Genomic DNA, 22,948 nt, shown 5'->3' with positions numbered 1-22,948 from the left:
GCATCCATTTAATTAAAATAATAAGCTCTTTACTAGAATAATTTAATTCATCATACTTGAGCAAACATCAAATCAGCTCTCTTCCATCACTGTTTAAGAATATTTTCCATGGGGGGGGGGAAAAAATCCACAACCCTAATCTACTGTCATAAATTTAGATCGAATGATAAAAGTTTTACTCAACAGCTCTTTTTCTAGACTATACCATGGAGACGTAAGACCATTATGACACAGATTTTAATCTGATTAGCTCTTTTTCTTCTTCCTCAAATAACAGAATTTAAACAAATAAAGTCATGAGCTGTAAAAAACCCAAAACTACTTAAACTAAAAAGCAGGAGAAAAAACAGCAATTCAACAGTCTCTTTCATCTTAGACAGACTTATGTTTGAAACTAAAAAGCTATTGCTTTTGTTCCAAACACAATTAAGGCAAAAACCAGATGTCCAGTTTTTATCTGCTGTTTTCTATCTCTACTCTCTTCTTCTCCAAGCACTTCTAAAACATGAGGCTAAACATTGCTATATTTCTCTGTGCCTATTTTAAGCCTGTGATTTGTACACTCTAGAAGTGAAAAACAAAGCCTCAAATATAATGAGGTGAAAGAAATAAAAATAGTCAATAATGTTCTAGTGAGAGCCTTTTTGCATGCTTTTCCCAATAAAACGTCAAATTCTGTGAAGTTTTAGAATGAAGTTTGTTTCAACACAGACTTCGTTTTTAAGGGTACGGTCACTGCTTGCTGAAACCAATAGGAGTTTTTCACCTACTTTCAGTGAACTCTGGACAAGAGGTGTTCCAGTTTTACTACAGACACAGACATACTCTTCCTTCTTTCTAACTTAATTGTGTGGACACAAACATCATGGGAATAGCTCTTGAAAAAGCTGCAGCTGTTTCTCAACTGAAGCATTAAATCCAGGAGGATCATGTAACAATTCTTTCAGTTGTGCTGAATATTCCAAATCTGAACATAGCCAACTTTTAGAAAATATCTAAACCTGGACGGATTAGGCCACCCTCACTGGAAAATCTGACAAAATACATAACTTCATTTAATTCTAGTTGACTTAGGCACACTGCAAATTGCTGGACTATAACAATAGACAGTGCATCATTGCGCCCTTTGCCAATTGGGAACTGGACAAACATGCACAAAAAGCTAGAATATGTAGTAAGTCTACATATTACTCTCAAGTGGAAAATCACTCATTTCCTCTTCATCTAGGAGTGTTAAGACTCTCTCTTATCTCTCATGGGTAAGAATGGAAATAGTCACAAGAATGCTGAACGCTCAGTTTAATTTATCTATTTTGGAGAGCAAACCTTTTGTTAAATACATGACATTTTATAACATACTACCTTCCAATGAATTAAACTGTAAAGATCTGAGCCACAGTATTTACTGTCTTCTGTTTAATCAATATGAATCAAACTAATATCGTCCCTTAGTGAAGGATGAGATATAATTACTTATATCAATACTTATACTTTCATCACCTGGCACAGAAAACAAAGTTCCATTATCCAAATACCACTGTACAGTTCCTATTGATACAACTTTCCTTTTCATCAACATGTATAATACCACAAAAATATGCTGCTAGGTGAATCTGCAAGCATGATCCTGGATCTGTGCAACAAAAATGTGCAACTATAGCCGATATAAATCAAAACTAAGAAAACTCAAATGATTTCCAGCTCTTGTGATTTTTATCATGAATCATATGCAGTGTTTTGACTGAGTCATACATTTGGGAACCTCAGGGTGGTGCACACAGTTACATCTTACAATTTCATTACTGTTCTGAGAGGCAAAGGAATCTGTCTCTCTGTATGCATGCATCCATACATAGAGCATGCACAGAATACCCGTGGTAACATGCCTGATTACTGTGTATCAAATGCTGTTGCTCAAAAAGTAAGAGATTGTTGCAAAAGTGCTTTTTCTCCGCTAATGATAATTTCATAGTGACCATGAGCTAAGTCCCACATATTTGACTTCCAACACACCTTCTTTGCTATGAGCTTTTAACTAATGAGAAAATTCTCAGATACTCCTTTTAGGAAAAAAAAAAAAAAAAAAAAAAGCAACGAAGGTTTATCTGTTGGAAAGCTTTTGACAGCAACACTATAACATTCCACACAGAAGTGAGCCTGTATAAGTAAAAAACTTAAAGAACATAGATGAAGCTTATTTTTCTGCTTTTTTCCCCTTTATTCATTCAATGACTTTTAGAAATAACAATCAACAATGGACCACTCATGTCTTTCCTGCCCCTGACATCTTCTTCCTGCCATTCTTTTAATTTCCATCTTTCCTTCTCAACATTCTTACTGTTTATGTAAAAATGGTTTGGGTCATAAAATTATGAAAAAAAAATCTCGTAATTTTGTTAAAAGCAGTGGGGAAAAAGCAATGCTCTACCTAGCTAAAATAGCTAAACAAAGTCAACAAACGTTAACAGTAAGAAGACAACACTGACCTGGTCTTTACCATTAAAAACTGTTATTCTGTGCATGATTTCAAGAACTTTGAAATGCTAATCAAGAAGCACATAAGAATCAACATGGCTTAAATTAAAAGCAGGAAGGGGAAGCACACAGGTGCTTTCAATACAAACTTACATTTCAAAATTTTGCGACTCTGAATATCCTCAAAAACTCCAGTAAGTTTTTGAAAAACAACTGCAAACAGAACTGCTTTTCAACATTAACATAAAACTCCATAAATTCTAACCATTGTCTGAAGCAATCACCACAGCTCTTGCAGTGATCAACTAAAAAAACTTATCCTGTCCTCATTTCCAACAGTGAAAGTGTTAAAAGTTATCATTTAACAAGAAATAACAGAAGTCCCCAAAGCAAGCTCTGTCTACAAAGTAGTTTCAAGCAAGCGTGAATTTAAGAACTCCACAAAGCAGAATGCAGTAAGAAAAACACACAACCAACAGTGAGCTCCTAGAGTATGTTGTCATTTGCTAAAATAAGAAAGATTGCATTCTGGCTGCTATTCCTACAAACATCCCCATCTGGCCTCAGCAAACAGGAGAGAAGAGTGATGTAATTCCATGGTACCCGCACCCTCAGAGCCAGACATTCACCACCTAAATGTCAGCAAGCTCTAACACAAGTCTGCTCCAATTACTACTTCACACCAAGGCCTGAAACTGGCTCCCCTTAGCATCTGTTAATCTAATTGATTCCAATGAGCCTGTAACAATTAAATCTTTTGTTGCAGGAAGCAATACAGAAAGGGGATTTTGTATACCCGCAGCTGGGCTGTGAGCTGAACAAACAGACAGCATCCCACTCAGGGTCGATCACTGGAGTCCTGTTGTTAATCCATGAGAATGAGCCCTAAATGAAGCTGATGGCCTCAGCAACTGGGCTGAGCTCAAAGCACTCATCAGCTGCTCTGTCACAACAGTGATCACAGGCAGAAAGTAAAAGCTTCAGAATTTCTCTAGTCAATAAAATTAACAATCCTGGAAGAAAGCTCAAAGATTACAAACATGACAAATACAGGGTGAATCATTCACACCAAAAATAGAATTTTTCTGTGATACATTATGAAAGCTGCAGTTTTAAGTTGGCATGCATTAAGAAAAAACCTGGAATCAAAGTCGTTGTTTAGATTCAAAATATTTTACAAAATGGGAAGTATTGCAACAATTGAGTGAACTCAGCTCTTCCCTCACACAGAATACTTTTGTGTGTTTAAATTAGAAATAATGTTGCTTTTTTCAAAAGAAAAAGTGAAAATACAACAGAGTGATACCCGGCTTGCTACGAGTCTCAGCTCCATAACACTTATGTATGCATCTCTGCACATTCACAGATAACTCTGTTTCAGAAGGAATTCTCACACATGTAAGATACACGCACACGTGTTTGCTGTGAAGGAGCAAAAATACCATCTGTATCATCAGCATCCAGTATAAGGAAACAAACACTTAATTGTAAGTTCTGTTGGTCTCTAAGCCTGAACAACTTACAGACTGAGAAAGCAAGTAAACTCAGCTGTTTTCTTCAAGCGTGTCAGATTCTTCACTCAAGCAGTTGATTTCCTTTCTCAGTCTAGTCTTAGAACAACAACTTCATGAAAGTCTGCAAAATGTTTTGCTCTGTGTATTTTTCTGTGCTTTCTACCTAAGCAGCTAGGGCTAACACTATACTGAGGTGCCACCACAACCCCTAGAGGTTCCTTGGAAACCCCTGTGATAACCTAACAGCTTACATGTCTCACACTTGGATACCCCAGAGTTTATAAGCTCACATCCTAGGGGGTGAGAGGTAGGAGGAAAAACAGATGTTATTTACCTTGTGGGAGTCAGGGAATTAGAACCTTTCAACATTTGTTTCTTTAAGAACTCCCTATCTACTAGATTTTGTTTTGGTTTGGTTTGCTACTCATCTTCTTCATCTGCTCCTCTAATTCCAACCAACCTTTGTAAAATTCCACAGGAATGTTTCTAAGAGTTGGGACTTGGCTATTTTTAAATGAATGAAGAAACTCTTCCCTTTCTAAGGATACAATTGAAGAAGGCCTATATATTTGAAATCTTTCTGCTTTTTCTTTCTTTGTGAACTGTTTCCTCATGGTAGCATATCTCTTCTAGTAGCCATGCAAAAGACCTGCACGTAGAAACAGAATTATGGAGATGACAGGGTGGAACACAGGCAGCCCTTCTCACTGCACCCATAGTAATGACTGGGTTTGCATTCTCACTGTCAGCAGAACCAAGCTGCTCCAGCACAACAAGCTGGGCTGATCTTCTCCCAAGGACTTCCAAGACAAGATGGGGCTTTGAGTAAGGAGCTGGGCTACAGGAGGGAGGGGCACTTCATCTCAAAGAGGATATCTGCATACAGAATACTGAAAACAGTAAGTGTCCTACCTAGTTAGTAGTCTACAGAGTTGGCAAGCCCAAAGAAAATCTGATGGCAGAACTTCAGCAGCACAGTAAAGAAACAGGCTAGATTTCACCTTGAAAAAAACAATCACTGGATGGAGCTTGAGATACAAGCAGTTTTTAAAGGAGAGTGTGTTTTTGACTGTTGGATTCAAGAAACGATGGGTAAACCACTGTGTGTCAGGCCAGAGTGGATTTGCAGAATGGGTATAAAGCTGTTGTGATAGGGGAGCAGGGAAGAGATCATTCTAATATGTCTGTCCTCCTCATATTCAGGTTGTGATGGTGTAACTATTACTGCAGATAGGAAATAAAAACAAAGGGCTTATTAGATGTCATACTCTAATATTAAGGAGATGGAAGAACCAACCATGTTTTACATCACAACCACATTGCTTTTAATAAGCTTTGCAAGTCTCTTATACTACTCCCATTATCTAGTCTAGAAAACATGTACCTCTGAAAGTATTTCAGCAGCTAGTACTATAGCTGAGATGAATACACAGTACACATGCATATGCATCCATACCTAAACTCTAAGTTTCATTTCTGCAGAACTGTCGTTAAGCCCAGATATGATATGGAAGTCAGAGGATAAGAAAACATAACACTGAAAGAGGGCCTGTCTTCTTTTATGTTTAGAGTGATCTGTTTAATCAGCCCTACATGCTACATTAGTATTATAATAAACCAGATATCCAGCGTGCATACCATAGCATTCTACGAAGCACTATAATTACCTATTCAGTAAACTTTATCCAAATTATTCTCATGCCTGCTAGTACTGGACTGAGATAATATTTTTAGATTCCACCTAACTTGAAAATTCTCTGCTGTAAATCTGAATTCTTGTTATACATTACATCAAATCTTAAGGCATTAACACTACACTAAGAGTTCTGACAAGATAAACTGATACAAGCAGACATCAACTTCTAGAGAAAAAAGATTAAAGTATGTTATTAAACAAGAACAAAGTCCAAATTCTGCTCATATCTGTGTCAAACCTGACAATATATAACAATGAAAATAGTTTTGGAATAGAAAAAGCAACATTTCTTAATGCAAAAAGCTTAATGCTGATGTCTCAAGTAGTTCTGTGTCATTTCCTTTCTATACTTCTGCCCCTCCATCCACCCTCCTGTACCTTAACATACAAGGCCTGACATCAGGGAATTAATATTTATCACAAATTCCATTTCACAACTAATCCAAGAAAAAAGTGGCTAAAAAGAAGTTTTGTTAGTTGACTTCCATCCTAAGAGAGAAGTAGTTGATTTCTGAAATTATTTGCTGAAATGCAAATTAAGGCACACGGCTCTCTTGATTCCTTTAATTTGAAGGGAATGTGCAGTGTCTGATGATTTAAAGATGCAAAAATAAATGGGGTCAGGACTTCTCAATTAAGAATCATGGCCTACGGTCAGATCTCTTTTGATTCACTTAGATATCTTATCTATAGATAAGCAGTATCCTCCTCGTATTTTAAAAGCATTATTAAGCTAGCAGTACCTGTAGAGTCCCTTTGGATGCCAGGAGAATGGTCATCAAAATTCAGTAACAAAAAAATTCATTCTGCTAATCAACTATCAGAGGATGGATTGGTGAGAATACCATGGGAGAAAGACTTCAAAAATACTTATTGTTTTAAATAAATACTGTCTCATCATATGTGCACAAAGGAATGTTTTATCATACTCCTAATGGATTTGACAGTTTTAGAAAGGGATATAAAATGTACCCAATTGCCAGAGAAAAATATGCTCCACACAATCTGGAAAACTAGTTGGATTTCAATGGGTGTTTTCAACCTAGCATATAATTTCCTTTTACAGAGAATACTCTGCCTCAAGTTTTCCAATACACGCACACAGAAAGAGAGGGAAGGATTTTTTTCTCATTTAATGAAATCTTGAAATCTTTAGAGACTATAAAGTTTTTCATTTTCCACTGGATTAAATTTTACCCCCAAAGGAGCCCTTATGAAAATATTTATCTTCCTGTATTATTTGTCTAGGACATGGTCTTAAAAGTGATCCAGCTGTGGACAATTGCAAATTTTTACAGCCTTCTACAAGGTAGACAACACTATTATGCTTTTGCATTAAAAAATACGTGATTTTTTTTTAGTTTATATGTGAAAATTACCAAAAACAACAACAACAACAAAACCTATTGGTCTACCTCAAAATTTGATTACAGTAATATCCAAATCAAGACCGTTTATTATGTTCAAAATATTCCATCAGAATACCAGTCTAATACTGTAGAACAGTAAGATAGCAATTTTAAAGACCTCCTTCATGAGCATCTTCAAGTTTTTCAAGAGGTACATGTATCACAAAAAGATATTCACCTTTGGTCTAACAATGCCAGTAGTTAAAGATAGAGAGGCCACAAGGATATGAAAAAACAAGTCCTCTGCAGGACAGAGAAAAAAGTTAAATCAGAGTCAAGATATGAAAAAGAAATTTGGTTCTCCTTAGTCATAAAGCAATTAGCACTATTGATGCAGTCTGCACTGCTCTGCTTTCTACACAAGGTTAAGCCAAATCACATCCATTGTAGAAAATACAGTTCGATGAAAAAAAAAAGTGATTCCTCAAAATTAGTCTTACTCAAGTTACACGGATTTCTTCTAATTCTTTCCCTGACAGTTTAGTCTTATAAGTAACTTCAGAGTTTATGATGGCCTTGCTCCTTAGAAATGATTTGCACATACAGGCTAACACATTTGCTTATCTTCCCAAACATCTATGGAGTGCAACACACAGATCATACGCTTTTGAAATAAGTCAGTGTGTTGTACTACGTCACAGAAAGAAGAGGATGAACAGAAAGGCAAAAAAAAACCAACCAAACAAAAAAAAACAGACCATCTAGTACATCTGAAAATGAGCTACAGATCTTTTTAGTTCTAGCAGCTGCCTGTAATGGAAAAAATGAAAACAGGCTGTTGCCAGAAAAGCAGGCAGTAAGAAATAACAGATGTGAATGTCTCAGCAACATCATTGGTCAGTCCAGCCATACTTGGGAGCTGAGTCTCTGCTGAGCCGCAGTGCTCTCAGGGCTGTACTTGCCTTCCCACCTGCTGACCTGCTCCTCTGCCTTTGCTGAATTCACTCAGTGACCTCAGCTGTGAATGCAATTGTCAGGATATATTCATATTCTTGCCGCTATGTCTGGGCTATGGGTTAAAGCTCCCTGATTAGAGTTAAATGCTACAACTTCCAAAGACATCTGAAGATTTCTCTTCCTCCTTCCCCCCCACCTCTTTTTATTTCACAGAGTTGGTTTAAGCAGCCAGAAAAGACAGGTCCTTCAACACAATATCTTATTACACAAGGTTCACAAAGAAAATAACTTCAAAGAAAGCAATCTTATCTAGTGCATACATTTTTAAGAGAAAGGGCATTGGGTGAAACATGTCCTTCTAAGAGTCAACTTCAATTACAGAAGTCATTTTCAAAGAAGAATGAAGTTGCTTGACAGAGTTTAAAGGGAAAATCATGAGCACAATGTCTCCAGAATACATCACATCGAGAGCAACTTCTGTCAGCTCAATTTGCAAGATTAAGTGGACTCCAATTTAAAAGAAAATTAAGTAAAATAGAAACTATATTTAGGCATCAAAAATACGCCTTGAAAATGCAGTGTGGATCACAAAGATGACTGCTATTTCAGAGAAGCCAATTAAAAGGCAATATTAAAGAAAAAGTACTTCCAATGAAGACTATGTAACATAGCAACTAAATCCAGCAGAAAGTAAGTTGGAGTATCATGTCTTTTATAAGCCATTGTTCTGGAACATTCAAAATCTGATTGTAAAATGCAGCTCGTAACAAGCATACGTTTCCAGGCTATGTCTCATTTGGTGTATTTATTACTTGTTGGTGAAAGAAACAGAATCCCTCTCCCCACCTATGTCCAGCTGCTTATTCCCTTTTTGTCCTTTGTGTTACATCTAGCAGTTTTACAGCCACCGGACAAACCAGCCCAGCACTGTTGTCTGACGTCATTTCCTGCATTTTTTAATTTTTTATTTATTTTTATTTTTACTGTATTTGCTGCTTACCTTAAACTCACCTCGGAGCTGGAGATTGATGCAAGGATAAATGCAAGAGTGGAGAAGGAACAGGCTTAAGTGGTACTGCTCCTCCTGGCATTGGCCATCAGCCTGCAGTTGTCTAAGACCAGACGCAACATTAAACCATGCTCTGAATAGTATTAGTAGCTTAATTCTGACATAATTAATACTCAACTGTCTTCAGGATTCCATGTTTCACATCAAGTCCCTGAGACTTAATATCACAGCACAAGGGAAACTCTGCAAGTGCTGCAATAGCAACTGAAGAAATGGAGAGACATTAAAGCACTGTGAGGCACACTGAGCTGCAGCATCTGGAGCAAGTGCCTTACAGCCTAAAAAGACAAGAAGCATAAGAAACAATTAACTTCCCTAACATCACTTAGCAGGTGGAAATAGAATCCGAGAGTCATGACAGGCATCTCTATCCACTATGCCACACTTTTCCTGCAGCTTTAATTGCTGTTTACTCACTGCATGCTTCATGGTATTTCCTTCCATATCAAGAAGTGCATTAAGTTCCAGAAATAACAAAATTAAAATTGCCACTCTATTTGCTGCTCCAGAAGCAAATTGTCAGTTCAGCCTGCTTTACAGCATCCACAAGTAATCCCAATGCTCTCCCAAAGAAAGAACACCAAACCTTCATATTTTCCTGACTTAGAAACTCATCCTCTCTCCCTTCTGCTGACAAACAAAAGGAAATAAAGTGACAAAGTGTGGTTTGATATTTCTGCTTCTATCACTGGAGGCGGAACACTGTTTTAGGGTTGTATTTTAATATCACCTTAAAGTTCTCAAAAAAGAAGCATACAGAGAAAAATGATATGGAAAAGAAAAAAACAGGCAAACTCACAGAGAAGACGTTGCTTATATAGGAAAAGCAATACAAACTTATAACTTCCTATTTGTTCTGGCTCGTAACAAAACAAAAGTAAAATCAGCAAGACTGGCTACAGCTCCACTTTTGGCTTCTACAGAGAAAACAAAAAAACAAACCCGTTTTTGTATTGTGATGTACATAGCACATAAGTGTATCAATATACATACAAGCTTTAAAACCCCAAAATTCAATTCCTTGTCCCCATCTGTATTCTACTTAGACCTACATAAGATTGACATACAGCGAGCTTCCAATTACATCAAAACTGTTAACAACTTTTCTATTTCAGGCCTAAGATATGACAAGGCTTCATCAGAGACCTAAATACAATTCCTAAAGTTGTGAAAATGCTGTCATGAGGCAGATGAAGGTCAAAACGTACGTGAGATGACAGCTGGAACACTATGAACAAACCATGGCTTTCTTTTCTTTGAGGGCTATCAGCACACAAGGAAAGATCTTCAGAAAGACATTCTACTTGCACACCTTCCTCTTGGTTTCTTCCAGTTGTTTCAAAGGCCAGAAAAAACCCTCATCCTACTAAGCCAACTGTATAGGAGAGTCAAATAAGTAATAGTGCTTTGTGAGTAATCACACTGGCTGGTCAAACTATGTAGTTTTCACAATAATCTTTACATATAACACAATGTCGTTTCCAGGTACAATTTTATTATTTTATTGAAATTGAAGTGAATTTTTTCATAAAAGTAGGTATTTGCTTGTTTTCAGTTGTTCCTCAGACAACTTATAAGAAGCCTTTAAGAAATATTCAGACACTGAAGCCTTTACTCTGCTCAGTAGAACATGTGAAGACACATTATGCATATATTTAGTTACAAAAGTAATAAATGAAAGCAACTTGGCTTTCTTTTTACACACTATATCTGCAGAGACTTAAACTTATTAAAAGTGTGCATAAGCTTCTATACAGACTTCCCATCTAATGATACCAACAGTTGTCCAAGTCTTCAAGATAGCTTCATGTTCTTAATGAATACACCAGTGTTTTTGTTATGCTGCTAAGCACCACAAAGCTTCCTTGTTAACTGGTTCAAGGAACAATGCTATAAAGTCCTATTCATCTGTAAAAGTGTGCAATAAATAATTTTAAATTAATAACAAGTGCCTTTATTTTTAAGACAGAGCTTCTTAAAGAGCATTGAACTTAAAGGATTGAATACCTATATACACTATTACATAAAGCTGTACGAATTGCCTACAGTGCATCGAGGTCATCCACAGTGCCACAGAGTACACAGTCCTCTTCCTCACTGTTCAGTTTTCATCCCCCAGCAACTGCTATGAACAATATCTCACTGATCCATAACATGAGCAAGATTTCTGTCCAACAAAAGTTGGTGCTTCAGCTGTTTCCCCATTCAACAAAATACTTGAAAGTCTCCTTAGTTTCTAAACAAATAGTATTTAAAACATATTCTGATGACTTTTAAGCATATCCTCTGATTCTCTGATGAAGCAGGATCTCATATCAGAGCATCCCACCAAAAAGGCCATGGTATTAATCATAAAGTAGCAAGTATCAGCACTCTGCAGAGGAGGAAATTATTTCAGTTGAAAGTCATGCAATTAAATATGAGTAAAAAAATCAGATTATTTCACATGTGCCATCAAAGTTGTTTACAAGATTACTTTTAATTGCACCTACGTCAACAAGCAGCAGCAGTCACAAGCAAGTTTTAGAGTTACTTCTGAAAGCACTGTGGACATTTTTCTTAAGTCTCCCTTAAACTACAGGCATGCTTAGCTTGACAGAAGGACACTTTTTATTTTGAGAATATCTGGGAGAAGAGGGACTTCTAAACATCGGGTGTATGGTGTTATCAGAAGCCAATTGTGAATAGGCACATATCAGAATTCTCCCCTGTGGGAGAAACTACACTTCCCTGTAGTTTCCGTGTTTTGTGGAATCACACACTACTGGAGTGGTACCTCTTTGGTACCAACTAACTTACACAGAACATGAATAAATACGTCACACAGACAAACGAAGACAAATCCATTTACACCTAGGTATCTCAGTGAGGATGAGAATGTTTGATGAGATTTAATGTAGTTTTAATTTCTTTTTGATTAGTTCTTCATGAACCTGAAGTTTATTGTGGCTTCTAACAAGCCTACACGTACGAGCAAGAACAAGTGCAAAAACTGGTTTTCAATGTGAATGTTCAGGTCTCCCAAGTATTCACGACAAAAAAATCCAAGATAATTGAATACATTTTAAGTAGGCAAGGAGCTGTAATACTTATCTTAACATACTAAATGAACTAATGTAAATATCAGAAAGTGTACCACTTATTTTTGAGGATTCTTGAATGCTCAGGCAAAGACTCTGTAAGTAGGAAAGAACAAATTTCATTCTGACTGAGGAGAAGAAATGAAGCAGATGCAAAGTGCACAGGAACTATCAATTCATTCTATGTGTGCATCAGAGACAACATGAATACAGCTCTTTAGTCCTAAGAGTTATACAGTTAGGACAAGATGGTATGAGAGTAGTCAAAAAGAAAGTATCCCAAATAAACTGACAAACTCAATTACATTGTACTTACTTCTTTCCTTGATTAAATATAGATAAAAAATTAGAAAAGTGATAGTAAATACAGGCTTGCATGAATGATGCTCTGAACTGATAAAATATTTCCAAGTTTGATAGAAACAGCATTTCCAGAAATAAAAAAAAAAAAACACAGCAACTATTCAAACATAACTCTCAGAGGCCATAAAGGCAAAAAGGAAGACAAAGATAAGGCAAGGGTATCTCAACATATTGTATTTTACCTGTTCTAGGACACTAGTAAACAGCATGCACAGCCAAATCTATGGATGCTGCTACCCGCAACTCTGGAATCAAACAAGATTCCATAAAATAGAAGTATTTCGCATATCATGGTTCAGCTATGGAAATCAGAGGAGTAGGAAGATTGCATTATTCCAGACACCTTGGCAAAAAAACACAGTTGCTTTTTGAAAGATCATTTTTTATCATCAAAGAGTAACAGTTGATGTGTTTATCTCTGCATTTATAAGGCTCTCTTTGCCAACCTACCTCTACAGTCAGGGAAGTACAAACAATATATCTACAAGCACATTAATAAAGAAAATTCACTGAAAAAGTACCTGAAATTTTTGAAGTTCTATCTTAGACCCTCTCCATGTTCCTCTCTCAAGTCACCATAGGTACATAGTTGGCGCATAGGATACAACAAATGAACATATCTGTCTTTACAAAAGACACTAGAATTTTCAGAGGGGGAATTAAGAAATACAGACATAAGGCTGAGCATTTAAAGAAAGAAAGAAATCATTCTACAGCAATTTATTAACTCACCTTTAGGCTTCCATGTATTGTAGAATGAAATGTAACTTCATATAGCTTAAGATATGTGCTGCCATCCTTCTGAGAAGGATCAGGCATCACTCATTTAATGCAACAAGTCACAGTGTATGTTACTGCTTTAACATGCATAGGTTAAGCTCCTTTAAATAGTTTGAATAATTCAAGTTCATTGCTTATAATTCAAGTTGGTGGTAGGGAGTAGGTTTCACCTACCCAAAACAGTCATCAACACTATCTTTTGCTCACTTTCTTAAAATTGCTGCTTAAAAAAAATAAAATCAAATACTCTGAATAGAGCTGCTGCATCCTCCAGCCCTCATACAGTAGTCAATCATAGAGTCAGACAGCATGTGGAAATACCAGATAACACCATCTGAATTTCGTTTACTCACCAGTGTCCTATGTTCTTAGCCTTGGTTAACCACTTCAGAAGCCTGGCAATACCTAGGAAAATAATTGATGCAAAATGTAAGAAAGGTACAGAGCCAAAAATATTAAAACAATATTTATTTTTAGTTTCTGGTGGTTGGAATGGCACAACTCTGCTCACAAGAGACTAAAAGCATGCGGGTAACATTTCACTACCAGAACACTTCTGCTTTGCCAGAAATGCAGCATTCTGGTCTTTACTCCAAATCGCCAGGGAACAAAGGAAACAAAAGTTACATGTGAAGAAGTAACACATAAACCACTAAGCATGCTCAACACTGCATCTTTTCTCTTCCTCTATTTTACCAATCTTTGTAGGCCAAGATTTGAAAATAATTTTTAAATTATTTTTATATATAGCAGAATAAAAACCTAAACTATATAGCACATTAAACCCTAGAAATGTATGAAGCACATCTCCAAATCCCTTCCATCAGTCCCTAATTATTTAATGGAACTCAGTAGGTAGTCCTCTAACAAAGGTGGACTAATTCCTTGTACAGAACCTGTGGAATGGCTCTGCTGACATGGAGTTGGGCTAACTATGATCTAGAACTAGCCCTGGGTGGCAGCACAGAAGGTCGGGCATACCTGTGGGCTAAGCCTGAAATATACATCTGAAATACCACATCCAGTTTTGGATACTCAGTATCAAAAAATTTAAAAAGGCAATAAAATAAGGTGACAAAGGTATGGTAAGCTTGATACAGTGGTGCTGAACCAGAGCATTTTCTATAGTGATAACAAATTCTGCATTTTTGTATGTACATCTGAAGAGGCTAAATGAAGATCTCCCTTATCTACAAGAATAAAATGAGCTGGAAGATCAGCAAACTTGTTAAGAGATGCAATTGGCTTTTGAAAAGATGGTTTTACAAGGGAAAAACCCGTGCAGAACTCTTAAAGCTCACTGCTGAGAGCAGAGGAAAGCACCCTGGGAATACTGGAAAGTCAACCAAGACTTAAAATCATGTCAGAATTCCTGGCACATTGAAAAAAAAAGCAGAACTAGGTAGCTGTGATTATTCCAACTTTTCCCTTCCATCACAAAGGCAGCTAACTTATTTATACTGCAGTGTTAGCAGAGGCAAAGAAACAGCATTTCATGAACCAAAGAGGCCAAATTGTTTTCTTTTAGACTCAATTTTAAGTAGTCGAAATCAATAGATTGTTCAGACAACTATAACTGTTTTTTAAGGAAATTTTTTCACATGGAGTCCTGGCTCCCTAAGCAATGCAAGTAGGGGTAAGATCAGATCAGTCTCCATAGAGATGGCTGCAGAGGAGTCTCCTCCACCTTGTCAAAGACACAGCAATGCTTTTCCTCAATAAGATCCAGTAAATACTTCCCTAATCCACACCCTTGTGTCCACCTCCCCCTGAGAAAAAGAAAGAGAAGAAAAAGGAGTAAAGCAAGTACTACATTAGAAATGGAGAAATGCTTCCAGGCAATTCATGGAGAAGGAGTTATCTCTACTGCATACTTTGCAGAGCCACTGATTTAAAGCTTTTTATTTGCAGTCAGTTGTAAAGTGAGAAGCAAATAAGCTGGACATAGTTAAGAGAGCACAGCTATTTTGATAATATCCCTTTGTCACATACCCTGACTTTTCACACAACAGGAACAGGGTATGCTCAGGCTCCCCAGCAAAAATGGAAAAAATAATACAGATATATCCGCTGTATCTTAAAACATCCTTTTCAAGTAGCTTTTTCTTCAGATATACTACTGTGCAATACTTCCATGTATTATACAATAACTAGTATCTCAATCAAAAAAATATTTACTTTCTTGAAGAAAGTTTGTATGGCCAGTTATGACACTATAAATAGAAATAATTCATTCAATGGGTTCTTTGTCTTTTGCTATCAATGCAGAACAGTTTAAAATTAAAAAAAAAACAAAAAAACACTATTTTATAGGCGTCATTAAGGCTAGCTTCAGAAACAACGAAACAAGGAGAAAGAATTTTCTTTAACAATACACTAGTAGCAGGTTAAAAAAACTCTCTAAATTAATTGTGATAATAAACAACAAAGGAAACTAACAACTTAGGGTACACAGCAGCTTTCTGTTTTTTTAACATTCCTTCCCAAGCTAAATATCCTCTTTTTCCACACACAAAAATTTCATTTTCATTCTGCATTTCTCCAGCATACCTACTCCGTTCAATCTAGAAGATCACATACCTACAGACACATAATTCAAAGTAAATTCAAAGCATACTATGGAAAGCAATAAAACTTGTTGGCTATTTCAATGAGGAAAAAAAAAAAAAAAACTCTCTCAATTGTTGTGAACTATGAGAAACATTTCACCCAAATGCACCTGTCCTGAAGTTTACATCTAATAAAACCCAGATGTACTCCTAATACACTGCTGATTCATTTTCTTAATTCCTGTTTTCCCACCACACCACCTTAACCAAGAAAGTAGTACAGTCTAGTTTTACACATCATTAAGATATTTAAACCACATATTACACTTTTATAATCCTATCAATTCCCACAAAACTGAACTGAATAAATACAGCAGTGTTAACAGACCTGCGCCATGAAAGAAAGATTCCTCTTAGCCTGTTACCTAATAGAATAAGCACCTGAGAGATCAGTGAACCAAATTACCCCATTTCTTTAACAAGATGTTCATAACCAATTAAAACAAAGGATACGCAAATTCATTTTTAGCAAAGTTATCCACTAAAGTGAGTTGTTTTTTTGTGTTTATTATGCTTAAGCCTAAAACTTTATTTGAAATAAGTAATATGAAATACCAGCTAAGAGTCTAATTTCACACACACACTGCAATCAATAGGAGCTTAAGCGTTAGCCGCAAGGATAAAACAACATAAATGGTTTACTTTCAAGGTTGTGTTAAAGTACTTAGCAAGTCTACTTTTACAGCATACTTCCTATGTCACATCTCTGTGTCACAGAGAGAGCAAAGGATAAAAGCAAGTCACCCCCACACAGCAGCAGCGTGAGTTACATCACAGCCAACACTTTGGTGTTGCTCCATAAAACCCATCACATCAGAGAGCTCAAGTGTGACCAAATGTCTTCCCTCACAAAGATAGCCAAATACAGTGAGCCGTTTTGCAGCAACCTCTCTAGCAAGAGCCTATTCTCAGAACAAAAAATGTGCTTTGGCCCCATTCTGAAGAAAGCTGTTGTAGGTGGTTTTGGCTCAGCCATCACTGATTGGCTAGACAAGAAGCTACACAGAAAGCTGCAACATCCCACTGCAGTCAGGGTTTCTTTTCTCAGTGCAGTCTACTTCCTCCCTGAGGTTCACATGAAGGAAACTGCTAGAACTGTACAGCCAACAGTTCATTATCCATTGCTGCTCTTACATATCAGTGGTGACAAAGAAAGTACATGTAGAGCCCTGGAATAACTTCTGAAGAAACAACACAGGTGATTTTCTATTCTCTACTTCTTGTAGGGGATAAGGACACTGAAAGAAACATAAGGATCCAATTTATAAACACTTCATGTCTGATGCCACCAGCAAAACTTACGGTTTTCTGATGATGGAATGACCTACACAGCACCAGGCTTGAAGGCATTAGATAAGTTTCACTTCCCTAAAAGGGGGAAGAGAGTCCCTGAGGAAAAACCTGCAAGGTTCACTGGGAGGGTTTTAAATTAAGTTTGAAGGGAGTGGTAATAGCAAGCCTGCCCATGGCAAGGTGTGAGACAGCCTAGCTATGTTAGAAGGACAGGGTACTACTGGGGGGTTCTCAATCTGCTGTCCTGAAACGTTCTGGCAACACTGTAGCACATTTGAAATCTTACGACAATGAGCCAGGAAATACTGAGACAACAGGAGAAAGTAACAGGGAAATTCAAGGGAAATAGTCTGAGGGAATTAAGGAGTTATCCTCCAAGAATGTAATAAGGCTGGTTCCCAGCTGAAGTGCCTATCTACCAACACACGCAGCTTGGGAAATAGCAGGAAGAGTTGGAAGCCACCATCTACTAGAAAAGCATGACATAGTTGCAAACACTGAAATCTGGTGAGATGATTCCCATGACTTGACCTTGGCTATCAATAGCTACCTACTACAGGCCACCTGACCAAGCAAAGCCTGTTGATGAAGCCTTCTTACTCCAGCTACAGGAGGCACGGTAATCACAGGCTCTCATCCTGGGTGGTCTTCAATCACTCTGACATCTGCTGGAAAAATAGCACAGTGAGCTACAGGCAGTCCAGGAGGCTCCTGGAATGCATTGAGGGTAATTTCCTGGGCCAGGTAATAGGCAGCTCCAGCAGGAGGAATGCAGTGCTGGCCCTGTTGCTCACCAATATGAGTGAAGTGACTGGTGATAGAAGGATTGGAAGTTGCCTAGGCTGTAGTGAATATGCAATGTTGGATTTTGTGCTCCTGAGGGATACGGAAAAGATAAAAGGAAAGTCAGGACACCAAATTTTAGAAAAGCCAACTTGCACCTCCTCAGGGAGTGAGTGGACAAAATCCTTTGGGAAAATGTCCAGAAGGGCAAGGAGTAGAACAGAGCAAGCAGAGCTTTAAGAAAGCTTTCCTTAGGGCACAAGAGCTCTCCATCCCCAGGTATGAAGTCAGGAGAGGAAGGCAAGAGACAGGCACGTCCAAACCAAGACCTGTTGGTCAAACTAGAGAGCAAGAAGAAAATGCACAGACAGTGGAAGTAGGGACAGGAACCCTGGAAGGAGTACTGGAATGCTGTTAGCTTGTGCAGGTACAGGACCACAAAGGGCAAGGTCCAACTGGAACTGAACTTGGTAAGGGTTGCAAAGACAAACAAGAAAGGCTGCTAAAGGTACATCCATCAGAAAAGGAAAGTCCAAGAGGATGTACCTACTCCCAGTGAACAATATAGGCAGGCTAGTAATGAGAGGTATTCAACAACTTTTCTGCACTAGCCTTCACTGGTGACTGCTGTACACTCAGCCCTCAAATGGATGGGTCAGAAGGTGGGAACTGCGGGAGGAATGCCTCTCTCACTGTAAGCGAACATCAGGTTTGTGACCATCTGGGAATCTGAACATCCATAAGTCTATGGGTTCCAATGAAGATGCATCCCAGAGTCCTGAAGAAATAGGCCAGAACAGTCACCACGCCACACTCAACGATATCTGAAAAATCATGGCAGTCAGGTGAAATCCTTGGGGACTGGAAAAAAAGGCAATTCCATACCCACTTTTAAGAAGGGTAGAAGGGATGATCCAGGCAACTCCTGACCTCTCAGCCTAATCTCTGTGACAGGGAAGATCATAAAACAGATCCTCCTGGAAGCTATGCTAAGGCACATGGAAGAAGAAGAGGTGACAATGGACAACCAGCATGGCTTCACAAAGGGTAAATCCCACCTGACATACTAAGTGGCTTTCTCTGCCGGCATAACTGCAACAGTGGACAAGGGAAGAGCCATTGATGTCATCTATCTGGACCTCAATCAGGTCTCTGACACAGGCTCTACAACATTTTTTCTCTCTAAATTGGAAAGATATGGATTTGATGAGTAGACTGTTCAGTGGTCAGGGAAGCAGTTGCAAGATCACACTGGTGAATGGCTTATTGTCCAGATGGAGGTCAGGAAAGAATGGTATCTCTCACGAGTCAGTACTGGGACAGATACCCTAATGTCTTCATCAGTTACATAAAGAGTAGGATCAAGTGCACTCAAGCTGTGTAATAAGAGTCAACATGCCCTAGGGATGAGATTGCCATTCAGACAGACATAGATCAGCCTGAGCAATGGGCTCAGGTGAACCTTCTGAGGATCAATAAATCCAAGTGCAAGGTCTCACACCCGGGTCCTGGCAACCCCCACTATGAATACAAGCTGGGGGATGAAAGAGTAGAGCACAGCCCTACCAAAAAAGACTTGGAGGCACTCACAGATGGCAAGCTGGACATGAGCCAGTAATGTGCCCTTGCAGTCCAGAAAGCCAACCAGATCCTGGGCTGCATCAAAAGATGTGTGACCAGTAGGTCACACTGGTATTGCTATACAGGACTGCTATTCTGTACTGGCGAGACCTCACCTGAAGTAGTGTGTCCATATGTGGAATCCTCAGTACAGGAGAGACACTGAACTGCTGCAGTGTGTCCAGAGGAGAGTCACAAAAATGATCCAATCTTTGAAATACATCCCACAAGACAGTCCAGCAGTTACCAGGCACAAGCAGGCACCAGGCCAACCAGTAACAGCTGGGTTAAGAACAAGCAGACCTGCAACACAGCTCTAGCATGGACCATCTGCTGCAGGTGGCTGAAACAGTTTTCTGGGCCCCCAGGCAAAGGTGTGAAAGGGCCTACAGGAGGCTGAGCAGGAATGCTGAGGCCCAGCAGGGCCCTCAGGGGCCCAGGCATTTGTTCACTAATTAAACCTCACACCAGTAGCAAGTTCTTCAGCAATGAACTAAAAAAACTTGGCAGGCTTAGGCTATTCTTCTTACTAAATGTCAACTGGCTTAATAAATAACAACTTCTGATGAGTATTATTAGCATCCAAATTATTGCCTCAGATTACCACACAGTGTGGCCTACAAAATACTAAGTTTACAAATAAAATAGTCTGCTGGCAGAAATGGAACAGAATAACTCCAATCAAGACAGCTCAGCTATCTTCTTGTGGGGGCCTGCCGATAGCAACTGCAAAGTTTCGTTGAAATATCACACCATTTTATTTAATTGGTAGACAGCCTAAGACTGCTGTAGAATGCAGCATAGTTATCCAACAGTGATCCATCTGAACAGAAAGACATTATCTCACATGTGCATATGCACCCTTTAAATCAAAGCTGTGGGGCTTGTTTTCAGTCCAACACCTCTTTCTCATGCCAAAATTATATTCAGAGTATTGTCCTAGTGATGCAAGTTGTGACTATTACAACTAAATGAAAACAACTAGTAAAGTTTCCAAATGGCTTTATAAATTTCCTACATCTTTTGAGTACTCCTGTACCACAATCCAATTAGAAACCTGTTTTATTGCTTCAACTAAAATAACACTTAAGCACTATCTTCCCCTCTCTCCACTCCCACACCCTCCCTCCCCCAAAAAAGCAGGAAAGTTTTAACATTTTACTGCTTGTTCATTTAAGACAAGCAAACATATAACCATGAACTGACTTAGTAAGGCTAGAACAAGATTTCAAGATTTCTGAAAAACAATCTCAAAAAAAAAAAAAAAAAAAACCCTCAATCTCCTTCATGGTGCTAGGAAGACAATACTATTTACCTTAAGCATATATTCCATACTGGACTTGTTTCCATGCTTTCCTCAGTTAACATATTCAATAGTTTATACACATCAAAACAAGTGTATAAAATTAAAGCAACCACAGGTACTACTTATGACAGTCCTTACTAGCCTTCCACCGGAGAAAAGCACTTTTTTAATCATGAAATTCTTCAATGACTAATTTAATGATTTTGCTAAGTAACAAAGAACTTGGACCATTTGGCTTGACCTCAAAGCATAGCTTCTTCTACTGAAATCTGACTGAATGTTACCCAACTAATAAATCTACTATGTACACAGACCTTAAAGCTAATACCACCCTGCTTAGAACACCATCATCTTTATTTTCAACTGTTCTCCAGCTTATATCTCAGACACAATATAAAATGAATAAATAAAGAAGAGATTTGAGCAAGATTCTGTGTGCCTTTGAGTAAAGACTTGTTATGAAAACAAAGATCTTTACTAAAGTTTTGCCTGCCCAGTATTCCAGCTCTGGAGAACATCCTGCCATTTCTGCAGATACCTAAGAACTTCTAAGCCATCTCCATCTAATCTGCTTTTCTAACACAAAGTTAGAAGCCCATGATGAGGTATTTCTTTGATGCTCATCCAAAGAAAGGTAAGTGAGTAACCATTTCTTGGTTAAAAATAAAGTTATTTAAAAAAATAAAAAATAAAGTTAAAAATAATACTCAGTTTGCTGATGGAATAAACAGTCCCAGGTACAGTGGAAAGCGGTTAGAAAGTAAGAAATACAAGAACTTTGTTTTGTTCACCACAAAGAGACCTTTGTCTTTTTAGTTTTTGTCATTTTCGGCTTTCTTTGGACCCAATTTGCTTAAACACTATCTGAAGCTGGTAATATCCCCGTTAAAGGCTGTTAGAACTCACATTTCTTAAGTTCTAATTATTCTTTAAATCCTCAAAAAATATTCAAATTGTTCTTTAAATTCTATTAGTTTTATTTTGTTCTTTAAAATACATTTCTCAATATAATCAAGAACTAACTTCTTGATGAGTTATGAGTTCCTACTGATAAAATGCTATTCATCTAGGTTTCTACCATTTTAACTATCTAAAGAACATAGTCTAAAGTGAAGGATTTTCTCTACCTATATTCATGCACACAAAGAAGACAATAATATAACAGTGTTTAGTCTGTTACCTCATAAAAGATACAGCTGTGAAGCCCATCCCTGTAATCTTAAAATATTCTAAAGGCTTTAAGAATATATTTTTTTAAATTTTCACCGGCCCAATAGACAGTATTAAGTTGCTGAAGATTCTTACAAGATTTTACCTTGAATGCCAGAAGGGCTCTTAGTATCTGTAAGCTAGGGGCATGGGAAAAACCCAAGCTGGATTAGGAACAGACAAGAAAAGTTGTAGTGATAAAGGGAAAGGAGAACTGAGAAGGATGCAATGCAATTTTGCCTTCATTCACCTAAAAAAAAACCAAAAAACAAAAGGTGCTAAAACCAAAACGCAATTATTTCCTACAGTGAGTGACTAAGTGGTAAGAAGAAAGAAGAGGTGAACATTTTTAGCAAGACAAAATAATAACTTGACTATGAATGTCTAAGTTGCATGTTAGCAGATTACTTGATAAGCCCAGATTCTGCAACAGCCTTATAAACAAAAGCGGAGGCAGGAAGCCTAAGAAGTTTTATATCACAGGCTGATGACATGAGGAAAGGAATTTCATACAGTCTGATTGCCTAGAATAGCAAGGGAACTCATAAGACTTCTCATCCAAAAATCTGTACTTTTTTTTTTTTTTTTTTTACAATATTTTAGTATTAATTACCTCTCAGCAACTATGTACTTAATATCTTAAAAACATAACAAAACCCACTGTTAAAAGCAAGACATACATTGCAAATCCATTTAAAATATCCTCAAAGTATTAAACATCAAATATGGAATTTTTAATTTGAACTTTACCAGCTCTGTAAGATTATGGAACTCCGCCTCGTGATTTTAATTCTCAAAGGCAGCTGACAATCGTGTTTACTAAGTCACTGACAAAATTCACAATT

General features: G+C 37.7%; 1 protein-coding gene across 6 annotated transcripts in view; it reads right to left on the bottom strand.

Annotated features, from left to right (window-relative positions):
- Positions 1–22,948, bottom strand: part of LHFPL2 (LHFPL tetraspan subfamily member 2) — a 124,665-nt gene that overhangs the window by 47,716 nt on the left and 54,001 nt on the right. For 5 of the 6 annotated variants that reach the window (XM_085214511.1, XM_085214518.1, XM_085214512.1 and 2 more), the window contains one exon: positions 13,637–13,688. The exons of the other annotated variant lie outside the window; for it this stretch is intronic. The gene's annotated coding sequence lies outside the window, so the exon portion shown is untranslated. The remainder of the gene's footprint in view (positions 1–13,636; positions 13,689–22,948) is intronic. 6 annotated transcript variants of the gene reach the window in all.

The sequence above is a fragment of the Meleagris gallopavo genome, chromosome Z (assembly GCF_905368555.1).
Source record: "Meleagris gallopavo chromosome Z, MGAL_WU_HG_1.1, whole genome shotgun sequence".
NCBI lineage: Eukaryota > Metazoa > Chordata > Aves > Galliformes > Phasianidae > Meleagris > Meleagris gallopavo.
The sequence above is the reverse complement of the archived record's forward strand: the minus strand, read 5'-3'. Positions and strand labels throughout refer to the sequence as shown.